Consider the following 19,080-nt stretch of genomic DNA (forward strand, 5'->3'; position numbering starts at 1 on the left):
TTTATTATTTTTTTTTTGTTGCATCATTTGCCATTTCAGCATTTTGATGTGCATAATTTCTTTGCAATAATTGTTATAACCTAAAATCAACCTTTTTCAAAATTGCCATCGGCACGTGTCGTTGAACGTTTTGGTTTATTTTTCACTCCGCAACGAATAAGGGCGGATATAGTCGAAAAATTATCTTACGGGATATACTTGGAAGCAGGCCTAAACATGACGGGTCAAACAGCTTCGAAAGAATAAAGAGGGAAAGGAGACAATTAACTTCAGGTGCTTTACGAGTGTACGGCGACCACCTCGGCGTCTATGTCCGAAACGCCAACTGTAGAAGTCGTGTTCACTCGAGAACCTCCGATGAGAATGAATAAGTTAAACAAGCGCCGGCTTTCTGCACACTATGGGGACGGCTTCCTTGGAAACTAATAGGGAAGAGGAAACGGCGTTTATTTATTTTTATTTTTTTTTTGCATCATTTGCCATTTCAGCATTTTGATGTGCATAATTTCTTTGCAATAATTGTTATAACCTAAAATCAACCTTTTTCAAAATTGCCATCGGCACGTGTCGTTGAACGTTTTGGTTTATTTTTCACTCCGCAACGAATAAGGGCGGATATAGTCGAAAAATTATCTTACGGGATATACTTGGAAGCAGGCCTAAACATGACGGGTCAAACAGCTTCGAAAGAATAAAGAGGGAAAGGAGACAATTAACTTCAGGTGCTTTACGAGTGTACGGCGACCACCTCGGCGTCTATGTCCGAAACGCCAACTGTAGAAGTCGTGTTCACTCGAGAACCTCCGATGAGAATGAATAAGTTAAACAAGCGCCGGCTTTCTGCACACTATGGGGACGGCTTCCTTGGAAACTAATAGGAAAGAGGAAACGGCGTTTATTTATTATTTTTTTTTTTTTGCATCATTTGCCATTTCAGCATTTTGATGTGCATAATTTCTTTGCAATAATTGTTATAACCTAAAATCAACCTTTTTCAAAATTGCCATCGGCACGTGTCGTTGAACGTTTTGGTTTATTTTTCACTCCGCAACGAATAAGGGCGGATATAGTCGAAAAATTATCTTACGGGATATACTTGGAAGCAGGCCTAAACATGACGGGTCAAACAGCTTCGAAAGAATAAAGAGGGAAAGGAGACAATTAACTTCAGGTGCTTTACGAGTGTACGGCGACCACCTCGGCGTCTATGTCCGAAACGCCAACTGTAGAAGTCGTGTTCACTCGAGAACCTCCGATGAGAATGAATAAGTTAAACAAGCGCCGGCTTTCTGCACACTATGGGGACGGCTTCCTTGGAAACTAATAGGGAAGAGGAAACGGCGTTTATTTATTTTTATTTTTTTTTTGCATCATTTGCCATTTCAGCATTTTGATGTGCATAATTTCTTTGCAATAATTGTTATAACCTAAAATCAACCTTTTTCAAAATTGCCATCGGCACGTGTCGTTGAACGTTTTGGTTTATTTTTCACTCCGCAACGAATAAGGGCGGATATAGTCGAAAAATTATCTTACGGGATATACTTGGAAGCAGGCCTAAACATGACGGGTCAAACAGCTTCGAAAGAATAAAGAGGGAAAGGAGACAATTAACTTCAGGTGTTTTACGAGTGTACGGCGACCACCTCGGCGTCTATGTCCGAAACGCCAACTGTAGAAGTCGTGTTCACTCGAGAACCTCCGATGAGAATGAATAAGTTAAACAAGCGCCGGCTTTCTGCACACTATGGGGACGGCTTCCTGGAAACTAATAGGGAAGAGGAAACGGCGTTTATTTATTTTTATTTTTTTTTGCATCATTCGCCATTTCAGCATTTTGATGTGCATAATTTATTTGCAATAATTGTTATAACCTAAAATCAACCTTTTTCAATATTGCCATCGGCACGTGTCGTTGAACGTTTTGGTTTATTTTTCACTCCGCAACGAATAAGGGCGGATATAGTCGAAAAATTATCTTATGGGATATACTTGGAAGCAGGCCTAAACATGACAGGTCAAACAGCTTCGAAAGAATAAAGAGGGAAAGGAGACAATTAACTTCAGGTGCTTTACGAGTGTACGGCGACCACCTCGGCGTCTATGTCCGAAACGCCAACTGTAGAAGTCGTGTTCACTCGAGAACCTCCGATGAGAATGAATAAGTTAAACAAGCGCCGGCTTTCTGCACACTATGGGGACGGCTTCCTTGGAAACTAATAGGGAAGAGGAAACGGCGTTTATTTATTTTTATTTTTTTTTTGCATCATTCGCCATTTCAGCATTTTGATGTGCATAATTTATTTGCAATAATTGTTATAACCTAAAATCAACCTTTTTCAAAATTGCCATCGGCACGTGTCGTTGAACGTTTTGGTTTATTTTCCACTCCGCAACGAATAAGGGCGGATATAGTCGAAAAATTATCTTATGGGATATACTTGGAAGCAGGCCTAAACATGACAGGTCAAACAGCTTCGAAAGAATAAAGAGGGAAAGGAGACAATTAACTTCAGGTGTTTTACGAGTGTACGGCGACCACCTCGGCGTCTATGTCCGAAACGCCAGCTGTAGAAGTCGTGTTCACTCGAGAACCTCCGATGAGAATGAATAAGTTAAACAAGCGCCGGCTTTCTGCACACTATGGGGACGGCTTCCTTGGAAACTAATAGGGAAGAGGAAACGGCGTTTATTTATTTTTATTTTTTTTTTTGCATCATTCGCCATTTCAGCATTTTGATGTGCATAATTTATTTGCAATAATTGTTATAACCTAAAATCAACCTTTTTCAAAATTGCCATCGGCACGTGTCAGTGAACGTTTTGGTTTATTTTTCACTCCGCAACGAATAAGGGCGGGTATAGTCGAAAAATTATCTTATGGGATATACTTGGAAGCAGGCCTAAACATAACAGGTCAAACAGCTTCGAAAGAATAAAGAGGGAAAGGAGACAATTAACTTCAGTTGCTTTACGAGTGTACGGCGACCACCTCGGCGTCTATGTCCGAAACGCCAGCTGTAGAAGTCGTGTTCACTCGAGAACCTCCGATGAGAATGAATAAGTTAAACAAGCGCCGGCTTTCTGCACACTATGGGGACGGCTTCCTTGGAAACTAATAGGGAAGAGGAAACGGCGTTTATTTATTTTTTTTTTTTTTTTGCATCATTCGCCATTTCAGCATTTTGATGTGCATAATTTATTTGCAATAATTGCTATAACCTAAAATCAACCTTTTTCAATATTGCCATCGGCACGTGTCAGTGAACGTTTTGGTTTATTTTTCACTCCGCAACGAATAAGGGCGGATATAGTCGAAAAATTATCTTATGGGATATACTTGGAAGCAGGCCTAAACATAACAGGTCAAACAGCTTCGAAAGAATAAAGAGGGAAAGGAGACAATTAACTTCAGGTGCTTTACGAGTGTACGGCGACCACCTCGGCGTCTATGTCCGAAACGCCAGCTGTAGAAGTCGTGTTCACTCGAGAACCTCCGATGAGAATGAATAAGTTAAACAAGCGCCGGCTTTCTGCACACTATGGGGACGGCTTCCTTGGAAACTAATAGGGAAGAGGAAACGGCGTTTATTTATTTTTATTTTTTTTTTGCATCATTCGCCATTTCAGCATTTTGATGTGCATAATTTATTTGCAATAATTGTTATAACCTAAAATCAACCTTTTTCAAAATTGCCATCGGCACGTGTCAGTGAACGTTTTGGTTTATTTTTCACTCCGCAACGAATAAGGGCGGATATAGTCGAAAAATTATCTTATGGGATATACTTGGAAGCAGGCCTAAACATAACAGGTCAAACAGCTTCGAAAGAATAAAGAGGGAAAGGAGACAATTAACTTCAGGTGCTTTACGAGTGTACGGCGACCACCTCGGCGTCTATGTCCGAAACGCCAGCTGTAGAAGTCGTGTTCACTCGAGAACCTCCGATGAGAATGAATAAGTTAAACAAGCGCCGGCTTTCTGCACACTATGGGGACGGCTTCCTTGGAAACTAATAGGGAAGAGGAAACGGCGTTTATTTATTTTTATTTTTTTTTTGCATCATTCGCCATTTCAGCATTTTGATGTGCATAATTTATTTGCAATAATTGTTATAACCTAAAATCAACCTTTTTCAAAATTGCCATCGGCACGTGTCAGTGAACGTTTTGGTTTATTTTTCACTCCGCAACGAATAAGGGCGGATATAGTCGAAAAATTATCTTATGGGATATACTTGGAAGCAGGCCTAAACATAACAGGTCAAACAGCTTCGAAAGAATAAAGAGGGAAAGGAGACAATTAACTTCAGATGCTTTACGAGTGTACGGCGACCACCTCGGCGTCTATGTCCGAAACGCCAGCTGTAGAAGTCGTGTTCACTCGAGAACCTCCGATGAGAATGAATAAGTTAAACAAGCGCCGGCTTTCTGCACACTATGGGGACGGCTTCCTTGGAAACTAATAGGGAAGAGGAAACGGCGTTTATTTATTTTTATTTTTTTTTTGCATCATTCGCCATTTCAGCATTTTGATGTGCATAATTTATTTGCAATAATTGCTATAACCTAAAATCAACCTTTTTCAAAATTGCCATCGGCACGTGTCAGTGAACGTTTTGGTTTATTTTTCACTCCGCAACGAATAAGGGCGGATATAGTCGAAAAATTATCTTATGGGATATACTTGGAAGCAGGCCTAAACATAACAGGTCAAACAGCTTCGAAAGAATAAAGAGGGAAAGGAGACAATTAACTTCAGGAGCTTTACGAGTGTACGGCGACCACCTCGGCGTCTATGTCCGAAACGCCAACTGTAGAAGTCGTGTTCACTCGAGAACCTCCGATGAGAATGAATAAGTTAAACAAGCGCCGGCTTTCTGCACACTATGGGGACGGCTTCCTTGGAAACTAATAGGGAAGAGGAAACGGCGTTTATTTATTTTTATTTTTTTTTTGCATCATTCGCCATTTCAGCATTTTGATGTGCATAATTTATTTGCAATAATTGCTATAACCTAAAATCAACCTTTTTCAAAATTGCCATCGGCACGTGTCGTTGAACGTTTTGGTTTATTTTTCACTCCGCAACGAATAAGGGCGGATATAGTCGAAAAATTATCTTATGGGATATACTTGGAAGCAGGCCTAAACATAACAGGTCAAACAGCTTCGAAAGAATAAAGAGGGAAAGGAGACAATTAACTTCAGATGCTTTACGAGTGTACGGCGACCACCTCGGCGTCTATGTCCGAAACGCCAGCTGTAGAAGTCGTGTTCACTCGAGAACCTCCGATGAGAATGAATAAGTTAAACAAGCGCCGGCTTTCTGCACACTATGGGGACGGCTTCCTTGGAAACTAATAGGGAAGAGGAAACGGCGTTTATTTATTTTTATTTTATTTTTTTGCATCATTCGCCATTTCAGCATTTTGATGCGCATAATTTATTTGCAATAATTGTTATAACCTAAAATCAACCTTTTTCAAAATTGCCATCGGCACGTGTCGTTGAACGTTTTGGTTTATTTTCCACTCCGCAACGAATAAGGGCGGATATAGTCGAAAAATTATCTTATGGGATATACTTGGAAGCAGGCCTAAACATAACAGGTCAAACAGCTTCGAAAGAATAAAGAGGGAAAGGAGACAATTAACTTCAGGTGCTTTACGAGTGTACGGCGACCACCTCGGCGTCTATGTCCGAAACGCCAACTGTAGAAGTCGTGTTCACTCGAGAACCTCCGATGAGAATGAATAAGTTAAACAAGCGCCGGCTTTCTGCACACTATGGGGACGGCTTCCTTGGAAACTAATAGGGAAGAGGAAACGGCGTTTATTTATTTTTATTTTTTTTTTGCATCATTCGCCATTTCAGCATTTTGATGTGCATAATTTATTTGCAATAATTGCTATAACCTAAAATCAACCTTTTTCAAAATTGCCATCGGCACGTGTCGTTGAACGTTTTGGTTTATTTTTCACTCCGCAACGAATAAGGGCGGATATAGTCGAAAAATTATCTTATGGGATATACTTGGAAGCAGGCCTAAACATAACAGGTCAAACAGCTTCGAAAGAATAAAGAGGGAAAGGAGACAATTAACTTCAGGTGCTTTACGAGTGTACGGCGACCACCTCGGCGTCTATGTCCGAAACGCCAGCTGTAGAAGTCGTGTTCACTCGAGAACCTCCGATGAGAATGAATAAGTTAAACAAGCGCCGGCTTTCTGCACACTATGGGGACGGCTTCCTTGGAAACTAATAGGGAAGAGGAAACGGCGTTTATTTATTTTTATTTTATTTTTTTGCATCATTCGCCATTTCAGCATTTTGATGCGCATAATTTATTTGCAATAATTGTTATAACCTAAAATCAACCTTTTTCAAAATTGCCATCGGCACGTGTCGTTGAACGTTTTGGTTTATTTTCCACTCCGCAACGAATAAGGGCGGATATAGTCGAAAAATTATCTTATGGGATATACTTGGAAGCAGGCCTAAACATGACAGGTCAAACAGCTTCGAAAGAATAAAGAGGGAAAGGAGACAATTAACTTCAGTTGCTTTACGAGTGTACGGCGACCACCCCGGCGTCTATGTCCGAAACGCCAACTGTAGAAGTCGTGTTCACTCGAGAACCTCCGATGAGAATGAATAAGTTAAACAAGCGCCGGCTTTCTGCACACTATGGGGACGGCGTCCTTGGAAACTAATAGGGAAGAGGAAACGGCGTTTATTTATTTTTATTTTTTTGCATCATTCGCCATTTCAGCATTTTGATGTGCATAATTTATTTGCAGTAATTGTTATAACCTAAAATCAACCTTTTTCAAAATTGCCATCGGCACGTGTCAGTGAACGTTTTGGTTTATTTTTCACTCCGCAACGAATAAGGGCGGATATAGTCGAAAAATTATCTTATGGGATATACTTGGAAGCAGGCCTAAACATAACAGGTCAAACAGCTTCGAAAGAATAAAGAGGGAAAGGAGACAATTAACTTCAGGTGCTTTACGAGTGTACGGCGACCACCTCGGCGTCTGTGTCCGAAACGCCAACTGTAGAAGCCGTGTTCACTCGAGAACCTCCGATGAGAATGAATAAGTTAAACAAGCGCCGGCTTTCTGCACACTATGGGGACGGCGTCCTTGGAAACTAATAGGGAAGAGGAAACGGCGTTTATTTATTTTTATTTTTTTGCATCATTCGCCATTTCAGCATTTTGATGTGCATAATTTATTTGCAGTAATTGTTATAACCTAAAATCAACCTTTTTCAAAATTGCCATCGGCACGTGTCAGTGAACGTTTTGGTTTATTTTTCACTCCGCAACGAATAAGGGCGGATATAGTCGAAAAATTATCTTATGGGATATACTTGGAAGCAGGCCTAAACATAACAGGTCAAACAGCTTCGAAAGAATAAAGAGGGAAAGGAGACAATTAACTTCAGGTGCTTTACGAGTGTACGGCGACCACCTCGGCGTCTATGTCCGAAACGCCAACTGTAGAAGTCGTGTTCACTCGAGAACCTCCGATGAGAATGAATAAGTTAAACAAGCGCCGGCTTTCTGCACACTATGGGGACGGCGTCCTTGGAAACTAATAGGGAAGAGGAAACGGCGTTTATTTATTTTTATTTTTTTGCATCATTCGCCATTTCAGCATTTTGATGTGCATAATTTATTTGCAGTAATTGTTATAACCTAAAATCAACCTTTTTCAAAATTGCCATCGGCACGTGTCAGTGAACGTTTTGGTTTATTTTTCACTCCGCAACGAATAAGGGCGGATATAGTCGAAAAATTATCTTATGGGATATACTTGGAAGCAGGCCTAAACATAACAGGTCAAACAGCTTCGAAAGAATAAAGAGGGAAAGGAGACAATTAACTTCAGGTGCTTTACGAGTGTACGGCGACCACCTCGGCGTCTGTGTCCGAAACGCCAACTGTAGAAGCCGTGTTCACTCGAGAACCTCCGATGAGAATGAATAAGTTAAACAAGCGCCGGCTTTCTGCACACTATGGGGACGGCTTCCTTGGAAACTAATAGGGAAGAGGAAACGGCGTTTATTTATTTTTTTTTTTTTTGCATCATTCGCCATTTCAGCATTTTGATGTGCATAATTTATTTGCAATAGTTGTTATAACCTCAAATCAACCTTTTTTCAAAATTGCCATCGGCACGTGTCAGTGAACGTTTTGGTTTATTTTTCACTCCGCAACGAATAAGGGCGGATATAGTCGAAAAATTATCTTATGGGATATACTTGGAAGCAGGCCTAAACATGACAGGTCAAACAGCTTCGATAGAATAAAGAGGGAAAGGAGACAATTAACTTCAGGTGCTTTACGAGTGTACGGCGACCACCTCGGCGTCTATGTCCGAAACGCCAACTGTAGAAGTCGTGTTCACTCGAGAACCTCCGATGAGAATGAATAAGTTAAACAAGCGCCGGCTTTCTGCACACTATGGGGACGGCTTCCTTGGAAACTAATAGGGAAGAGGAAACGGCGTTTATTTATTTTTTTTTTTTTTTTTGCATCATTTGCCATTTCAGCATTTTGATGTGCATAATTTATTTGCAATAATTGTTATAACCTCAAATCAACCTTTTTTCAAAATTGCCATCGGCACGTGTCAGTGAACGTTTTGGTTTATTTTTCACTCCGCAACGAATAAGGGCGGATATAGTCGAAAAATTATCTTATGGGATATACTTGGAAGCAGGCCTAAACATGACAGGTCAAACAGCTTCGAAAGAATAAAGAGGGAAAGGAGACAATTAACTTCAGGTGCTTTACGAGTGTACGGCGACCACCTCGGCGTCTATGTCCGAAACGCCAACTGTAGAAGTCGTGTTCACTCGAGAACCTCCGATGAGAATGAATAAGTTAAACAAGCGCCGGCTTTCTGCACACTATGGGGACGGCTTCCTTGGAAACTAATAGGGAAGAGGAAACGGCGTTTATTTATTTTTTTTTTTTTTGCATCATTCGCCATTTCAGCATTTTGATGTGCATAATTTATTTGCAATAGTTGTTATAACCTCAAATCAACCTTTTTTCAAAATTGCCATCGGCACGTGTCAGTGAACGTTTTGGTTTATTTTTCACTCCGCAACGAATAAGGGCGGATATAGTCGAAAAATTATCTTATGGGATATACTTGGAAGCAGGCCTAAACATGACAGGTCAAACAGCTTCGATAGAATAAAGAGGGAAAGGAGACAATTAACTTCAGGTGCTTTACGAGTGTACGGCGACCACCTCGGCGTCTATGTCCGAAACGCCAACTGTAGAAGTCGTGTTCACTCGAGAACCTCCGATGAGAATGAATAAGTTAAACAAGCGCCGGCTTTCTGCACACTATGGGGACGGCTTCCTTGGAAACTAATAGGGAAGAGGAAACGGCGTTTATTTATTTTTTTTTTTTTTGCATCATTCGCCATTTCAGCATTTTGATGTGCATAATTTATTTGCAATAGTTGTTATAACCTCAAATCAACCTTTTTTCAAAATTGCCATCGGCACGTGTCAGTGAACGTTTTGGTTTATTTTTCACTCCGCAACGAATAAGGGCGGATATAGTCGAAAAATTATCTTATGGGATATACTTGGAAGCAGGCCTAAACATGACAGGTCAAACAGCTTCGAAAGAATAAAGAGGGAAAGGAGACAATTAACTTCAGGTGCTTTACGAGTGTACGGCGACCACCTCGGCGTCTATGTCCGAAACGCCAACTGTAGAAGTCGTGTTCACTCGAGAACCTCCGATGAGAATGAATAAGTTAAACAAGCGCCGGCTTTCTGCACACTATGGGGACGGCTTCCTTGGAAACTAATAGGGAAGAGGAAACGGCGTTTATTTATTTTTTTTTTTTTTGCATCATTCGCCATTTCAGCATTTTGATGTGCATAATTTATTTGCAATAGTTGTTATAACCTCAAATCAACCTTTTTTCAAAATTGCCATCGGCACGTGTCAGTGAACGTTTTGGTTTATTTTTCACTCCGCAACGAATAAGGGCGGATATAGTCGAAAAATCATCTTATGGGATATACTTGGAAGCAGGCCTAAACATGACAGGTCAAACAGCTTCGAAAGAATAAAGAGGGAAAGGAGACAATTAACTTCAGGTGCTTTACGAGTGTACGGCGACCACCCCGGCGTCTATGTCCGAAACGCCAACTGTAGAAGTCGTGTTCACTCGAGAACCTCCGATGAGAATGAATAAGTTAAACAAGCGCCGGCTTTCTGCACACTATGGGGACGGCTTCCTTGGAAACTAATAGGGAAGAGGAAACGGCGTTTATTTATTTTTTTTTTTTTTTTTGCATCATTCGCCATTTCAGCATTTTGATGTGCATAATTTATTTGCAATAATTGTTATAACCTCAAATCAACCTTTTTTCAAAATTGCCATCGGCACGTGTCAGTGAACGTTTTGGTTTATTTTTCACTCCGCAACGAATAAGGGCGGATATAGTCGAAAAATCATCTTATGGGATATACTTGGAAGCAGGCCTAAACATGACAGGTCAAACAGCTTCGAAAGAATAAAGAGGGAAAGGAGACAATTAACTTCAGGTGCTTTACGAGTGTACGGCGACCACCTCGGCGTCTATGTCCGAAACGCCAACTGTAGAAGTCGTGTTCACTCGAGAACCTCCGATGAGAATGAATAAGTTAAACAAGCGCCGGCTTTCTGCACACTATGGGGACGGCTTCCTTGGAAACTAATAGGGAAGAGGAAACGGCGTTTATTTATTTTTTTTTTTTTTGCATCATTCGCCATTTCAGCATTTTGATGTGCATAATTTATTTGCAATAGTTGTTATAACCTCAAATCAACCTTTTTTCAAAATTGCCATCGGCACGTGTCAGTGAACGTTTTGGTTTATTTTTCACTCCGCAACGAATAAGGGCGGATATAGTCGAAAAATCATCTTATGGGATATACTTGGAAGCAGGCCTAAACATGACAGGTCAAACAGCTTCGAAAGAATAAAGAGGGAAAGGAGACAATTAACTTCAGGTGCTTTACGAGTGTACGGCGACCACCCCGGCGTCTATGTCCGAAACGCCAACTGTAGAAGTCGTGTTCACTCGAGAACCTCCGATGAGAATGAATAAGTTAAACAAGCGCCGGCTTTCTGCACACTATGGGGACGGCTTCCTTGGAAACTAATAGGGAAGAGGAAACGGCGTTTATTTATTTTTTTTTTTTTTTGCATCATTCGCCATTTCAGCATTTTGATGTGCATAATTTATTTGCAATAATTGTTATAACCTCAAATCAACCTTTTTTCAAAATTGCCATCGGCACGTGTCAGTGAACGTTTTGGTTTATTTTTCACTCCGCAACGAATAAGGGCGGATATAGTCGAAAAATCATCTTATGGGATATACTTGGAAGCAGGCCTAAACATGACAGGTCAAACAGCTTCGAAAGAATAAAGAGGGAAAGGAGACAATTAACTTCAGTTGCTTTACGAGTGTACGGCGACCACCCCGGCGTCTATGTCCGAAACGCCAACTGTAGAAGTCGTGTTCACTCGAGAACCTCCGATGAGAATGAATAAGTTAAACAAGCGCCGGCTTTCTGCACACTATGGGGACGGCTTCCTTGGAAACTAATAGGGAAGAGGAAACGGCGTTTATTTATTTTTTTTTTTTTTGCATCATTCGCCATTTCAGCATTTTGATGTGCATAATTTATTTGCAATAGTTGTTATAACCTCAAATCAACCTTTTTTCAAAATTGCCATCGGCACGTGTCAGTGAACGTTTTGGTTTATTTTTCACTCCGCAACGAATAAGGGCGGATATAGTCGAGAAATTATCTTATGGGATATACTTGGAAGCAGGCCTAAACATAACAGGTCAAACAGCTTCGAAAGAATAAAGAGGGAAAGGAGACAATTAACTTCAGTTGCTTTACGAGTGTACGGCGACCACCTCGGCGTCTATGTCCGAGACGCCAACTGTAGAAGTCGTGTTCACTCGAGAACCTCCGATGAGAATGAATAAGTTAAACAAGCGCCGGCTTTCTGCACACTATGGGGACGGCTTTCTTGGAAACTAATAGGGAAGAGGAAACGGCGTTTATTTATTTTTATTTTTTTTTGTTGCATCATTTGCCATTTCAGCAGTTTGATGTGCATAATTTCTTTGCAATAATTGTTATAACCTAAAATCAACCTTTTTGAAAATTGCCATCGGCACGTGTCGTTGAACGTTTTGGTTTATTTTTCACTCCGCAACGAATAAGGGCGGATATAGTCGAGAAATTATCTTATGGGATATACTTGGAAGCAGGCCTAAACATAACAGGTCAAACAGCTTCGAAAGAATAAAGAGGGAAAGGAGACAATTAACTTCAGTTGCTTTACGAGTGTACGGCGACCACCTCGGCGTCTGTGTCCGAAACGCCAACTGTAGAAGTCGTGTTCACTCGAGAACCTCCGATGAGAATGAATAAGTTAAACAAGCGCCGGCTTTCTGCACACTATGGGGACGGCTTTCTTGGAAACTAATAGGGAAGAGGAAACGGTGTTTATTTATTTTTATTTTTTTTTTTGCATCATTCGCCATTTCAGCATTTTGATGTGCATAATTTCTTTGCAATAATTGTTATAACCTAAAATCAACCTTTTTGAAAATTGCCATCGGCACGTGTCAGTGAACGTTTTGGTTTATTTTTCACTCCGCAACGAATAAGGGCGGATATAGTCGAGAAATTATCTTATGGGATATACTTGGAAGCAGGCCTAAACATAACAGGTCAAACAGCTTCGAAAGAATAAAGAGGGAAAGGAGACAATTAACTTCAGTTGCTTTACGAGTGTACGGCGACCACCTCGGCGTCTGTGTCCGAAACGCCAACTGTAGAAGTCGTGTTCACTCGAGAACCTCCGATGAGAATGAATAAGTTAAACAAGCGCCGGCTTTCTGCACACTATGGGGACGGCTTTCTTGGAAACTAATAGGGAAGAGGAAACGGTGTTTATTTATTTTTATTTTTTTTTTTGCATCATTCGCCATTTCAGCATTTTGATGTGCATAATTTCTTTGCAATAATTGTTATAACCTAAAATCAACCTTTTTGAAAATTGCCATCGGCACGTGTCGTTGAACGTTTTGGTTTATTTTTCACTCCGCACCGAATAAGGGCGGATATAGTCGAGAAATTATCTTATGGGATATACTTGGAAGCAGGCCTAAACGTAACAGGTCAAACAGCTTCGAAAGAATAAAGAGGGAAAGGAGACAATTAACTTCAGTTGCTTTACGAGTGTACGGCGACCACCTCGGCGTCTATGTCCGAAACGCCAACTGTAGAAGTCGTGTTCACTCGAGAACCTCCGATGAGAATGAATAAGTTAAACAAGCGCCGGCTTTCTGCACACTATGGGGACGGCTTTCTTGGAAACTAATAGGGAAGAGGAAACGGTGTTTATTTATTTTTATTTTTTTTTTGCATCATTCGCCATTTCAGCATTTTGATGTGCATAATTTCTTTGCAATAATTGTTATAACCTAAAATCAACCTTTTTGAAAATTGCCATCGGCACGTGTCGTTGAACGTTTTGGTTTATTTTTCACTCCGCAACGAATAAGGGCGGATATAGTCGAGAAATTATCTTATGGGATATACTTGGAAGCAGGCCTAAACATAACAGGTCAAACAGCTTCGAAAGAATAAAGAGGGAAAGGAGACAATTAACTTCAGTTGCTTTACGAGTGTACGGCGACCACCTCGGCGTCTATGTCCGAGACGCCAACTGTAGAAGTCGTGTTCACTCGAGAACCTCCGATGAGAATGAATAAGTTAAACAAGCGCCGGCTTTCTGCACACTATGGGGACGGCTTTCTTGGAAACTAATAGGGAAGAGGAAACGGTGTTTATTTATTTTTATTTTTTTTTTGCATCATTCGCCATTTCAGCATTTTGATGTGCATAATTTCTTTGCAATAATTGTTATAACCTAAAATCAACCTTTTTGAAAATTGCCATCGGCACGTGTCGTTGAACGTTTTGGTTTATTTTTCACTCCGCACCGAATAAGGGCGGATATAGTCGAGAAATTATCTTATGGGATATACTTGGAAGCAGGCCTAAACGTAACAGGTCAAACAGCTTCGAAAGAATAAAGAGGGAAAGGAGACAATTAACTTCAGTTGCTTTACGAGTGTACGGCGACCACCTCGGCGTCTATGTCCGAAACGCCAACTGTAGAAGTCGTGTTCACTCGAGAACCTCCGATGAGAATGAATAAGTTAAACAAGCGCCGGCTTTCTGCACACTATGGGGACGGCTTTCTTGGAAACTAATAGGGAAGAGGAAACGGTGTTTATTTATTTTTATTTTTTTTTTGCATCATTCGCCATTTCAGCATTTTGATGTGCATAATTTCTTTGCAATAATTGTTATAACCTAAAATCAACCTTTTTGAAAATTGCCATCGGCACGTGTCGTTGAACGTTTTGGTTTATTTTTCACTCCGCAACGAATAAGGGCGGATATAGTCGAGAAATTATCTTATGGGATATACTTGGAAGCAGGCCTAAACATAACAGGTCAAACAGCTTCGAAAGAATAAAGAGGGAAAGGAGACAATTAACTTCAGTTGCTTTACGAGTGTACGGCGACCACCTCGGCGTCTATGTCCGAGACGCCAACTGTAGAAGTCGTGTTCACTCGAGAACCTCCGATGAGAATGAATAAGTTAAACAAGCGCCGGCTTTCTGCACACTATGGGGACGGCTTTCTTGGAAACTAATAGGGAAGAGGAAACGGTGTTTATTTATTTTTATTTTTTTTTTGCATCATTCGCCATTTCAGCATTTTGATGTGCATAATTTCTTTGCAATAATTGTTATAACCTAAAATCAACCTTTTTGAAAATTGCCATCGGCACGTGTCGTTGAACGTTTTGGTTTATTTTTCACTCCGCACCGAATAAGGGCGGATATAGTCGAGAAATTATCTTATGGGATATACTTGGAAGCAGGCCTAAACGTAACAGGTCAAACAGCTTCGAAAGAATAAAGAGGGAAAGGAGACAATTAACTTCAGTTGCTTTACGAGTGTACGGCGACCACCTCGGCGTCTATGTCCGAAACGCCAACTGTAGAAGTCGTGTTCACTCGAGAACCTCCGATGAGAATGAATAAGTTAAACAAGCGCCGGCTTTCTGCACACTATGGGGACGGCTTTCTTGGAAACTAATAGGGAAGAGGAAACGGCGTTTATTTATTTTTTTTTTGTTGCATCATTCGCCATTTCAGCATTTTGATGTGCATAATTTATTTGCAATAATTGTTATAACCTAAAATCAACCTTTTTCAAAATTGCCATCGGCACGTGTCGTTGAACGTTTTGGTTTATTTTTCACTCCGCAACGAATAAGGGCGGATATAGTCGAAAAATTATCTTATGGGATATACTTGGAAGCAGGCCTAAACATAACAGGTCAAACAGCTTCGAAAGAATAAAGAGGGAAAGGAGACAATTAACTTCAGTTGCTTTACGAGTGTACGGCGACCACCTCGGCGTCTATGTCCGAAACGCCAACTGTAGAAGTCGTGTTCACTCGAGAACCTCCGATGAGAATGAATAAGTTAAACAAGCGCCGGCTTTCTGCACACTATGGGGACGGCTTCCTTGGAAACTAATAGGGAAGAGGAAACGGCGTTTATTTATTTTTTTTTTGTTGCATCATTCGCCATTTCAGCATTTTGATGTGCATAATTTATTTGCAATAATTGTTATAACCTAAAATCAACCTTTTTCAAAATTGCCATCGGCACGTGTCGTTGAACGTTTTGGTTTATTTTTCACTCCGCAACGAATAAGGGCGGATATAGTCGAAAAATTATCTTATGGGATATACTTGGAAGCAGGCCTAAACATAACAGGTCAAACAGCTTCGAAAGAATAAAGAGGGAAAGGAGACAATTAACTTCAGTTGCTTTACGAGTGTACGGCGACCACCTCGGCGTCTATGTCCGAAACGCCAACTGTAGAAGTCGTGTTCACTCGAGAACCTCCGATGAGAATGAATAAGTTAAACAAGCGCCGGCTTTCTGCACACTATGGGGACGGCTTCCTTGGAAACTAATAGGGAAGAGGAAACGGCGTTTATTTATTTTTTTTTTGTTGCATCATTCGCCATTTCAGCATTTTGATGTGCATAATTTATTTGCAATAATTGTTATAACCTAAAATCAACCTTTTTCAAAATTGCCATCGGCACGTGTCGTTGAACGTTTTGGTTTATTTTTCACTCCGCAACGAATAAGGGCGGATATAGTCGAAAAATTATCTTATGGGATATACTTGGAAGCAGGCCTAAACATAACAGGTCAAACAGCTTCGAAAGAATAAAGAGGGAAAGGAGACAATTAACTTCAGGCGCTTTACGAGTGTACGGCGACCACCTCGGCGTCTATGTCCGAAACGCCAACTGTAGAAGTCGTGTTCACTCGAGAACCTCCGATGAGAATGAATAAGTTAAACAAGCGCCGGCTTTCTGCACACTATGGGGACGGCTTCCTTGGAAACTAATAGGGAAGAGGAAACGGCGTTTATTTATTTTTTTTTTGTTGCATCATTCGCCATTTCAGCATTTTGATGTGCATAATTTATTTGCAATAATTGTTATAACCTAAAATCAACCTTTTTCAAAATTGCCATCGGCACGTGTCGTTGAACGTTTTGGTTTATTTTTCACTCCGCAACGAATAAGGGCGGATATAGTCGAAAAATTATCTTATGGGATATACTTGGAAGCAGGCCTAAACATAACAGGTCAAACAGCTTCGAAAGAATAAAGAGGGAAAGGAGACAATTAACTTCAGGCGCTTTACGAGTGTACGGCGACCACCTCGGCGTCTATGTCCGAAACGCCAACTGTAGAAGTCGTGTTCACTCGAGAACCTCCGATGAGAATGAATAAGTTAAACAAGCGCCGGCTTTCTGCACACTATGGGGACGGCTTCCTTGGAAACTAATAGGGAAGAGGAAACGGCGTTTATTTATTTTTTTTTTGTTGCATCATTCGCCATTTCAGCATTTTGACGTGCATAATTTATTTGCAATAATTGTTATAACCTAAAATCAACCTTTTTCAAAATTGCCATCGGCACGTGTCGTTGAACGTTTTGGTTTATTTTTCACTCCGCAACGAATAAGGGCGGATATAGTCGAAAAATTATCTCATGGGATATACTTGGAAGCAGGCCTAAACATGACAGGTCAAACAGCTTCGAAAGAATAAAGAGGGAAAGGAGACAATTAACTTCAGTTGCTTTACGAGTGTACGGCGACCACCTCGGCGTCTATGTCCGAAACGCCAACTGTAGAAGTCGTGTTCACTCCAGAACCTCCGACGAGAATGAATAAGTTAAACAAGCGCCGGCTTTCTGCACACTATGGGGACGGCTTCCTTGGAAACTAATAGGGAAGAGGAAACGGCGTTTATTTATTTTTTTTTTTGTTGCATCATTCGCCATTTCAGCATTTTGACGTGCATAATTTATTTGCAATAATTGTTATAACCTAAAATCAACCTTTTTCAAAATTGCCATCGGCACGTGTCGTTGAACGTTTTGGTTTATTTTTCACTCCGCAACGAATAAGGGCGGATATAGTCGAAAAATTATCTTATGGGATATACTTGGAAGCAGGCCTAAACATAACAGGTCAAACAGCTTCGAAAGAATAAAGAGGGAAAGGAGACAATTAACTTCAGGCGCTTTACGAGTGTACGGCGACCACCTCGGCGTCTATGTCCGAAACGCCAACTGTAGAAGTCGTGTTCACTCGAGAACCTCCGATGAGAATGAATAAGTTAAACAAGCGCCGGCTTTCTGCACACTATGGGGACGGCTTCCTTGGAAACTAATAGGGAAGAGGAAACGGCGTTTATTTATTTTTTTTTTGTTGCATCATTCGCCATTTCAGCATTTTGACGTGCATAATTTATTTGCAATAATTGTTATAACCTAAAATCAACCTTTTTCAAAATTGCCATCGGCACGTGTCGTTGAACGTTTTGGTTTATTTTTCACTCCGCAACGAATAAGGGCGGATATAGTCGAAAAATTATCTTATGGGATATACTTGGAAGCAGGCCTAAACATAACAGGTCAAACAGCTTCGAAAGAATAAAGAGGGAAAGGAGACAATTAACTTCAGGCGCTTTACGAGTGTACGGCGACCACCTCGGCGTCTATGTCCGAAACGCCAACTGTAGAAGTCGTGTTCACTCGAGAACCTCCGATGAGAATGAATAAGTTAAACAAGCGCCGGCTTTCTGCACACTATGGGGACGGCTTCCTTGGAAACTAATAGGGAAGAGGAAACGGCGTTTATTTATTTTTATTTTTTTTTTGCATCATTCGCCATTTCAGCATTTTGCTGTGCATAATTTATTTGCAATAATTGTTATAACCTAAAATCAACCTTTTTCAAAATTGCCATCGGCACGTGTCGTTGAACGTTTTGGTTTATTTTTCACTCCGCAACGAATAAGGGCGGATATAGTCGAAAAATTATCTTATGGGATATACTTGGAAGCAGGCCTAAACATGACAGGTCAAACAGCTTCGAAAGAATAAAGAGGGAAAGGAGACAATTAACTTCAGTTGCTTTACGAGTGTACGGCGACCACCTCGGCGTCTATGTCCGAAACGCCAACTGTAGAAGTCGTGTTCACTCGAGAACCTCCGATGAGAATGAATAAGTTAAACAAGCGCCGGCTTTCTGCACACTATGGGGACGGCTTCCTTGGAAACTAATAGGGAAGAGGAAACGGCGTTTATTTATTTTTTTTTTTGTTGCATCATTCGCCATTTCAGCATTTTGACGTGCATAATTTATTTGCAATAATTGTTATAACCTAAAATCAACCTTTTTCAAAATTGCCATCGGCACGTGTCGTTGAACGTTTTGGTTTATTTTTCACTCCGCAACGAATAAGGGCGGATATAGTCGAAAAATTATCTCATGGGATATACTTGGAAGCAGGCCTAAACATGACAGGTCAAACAGCTTCGAAAGAATAAAG

This window comes from Ixodes scapularis, unplaced genomic scaffold, assembly GCF_016920785.2.
Source record: "Ixodes scapularis isolate PalLabHiFi unplaced genomic scaffold, ASM1692078v2 PGA_scaffold4__175_contigs__length_147842914, whole genome shotgun sequence".
NCBI lineage: Eukaryota > Metazoa > Arthropoda > Arachnida > Ixodida > Ixodidae > Ixodes > Ixodes scapularis.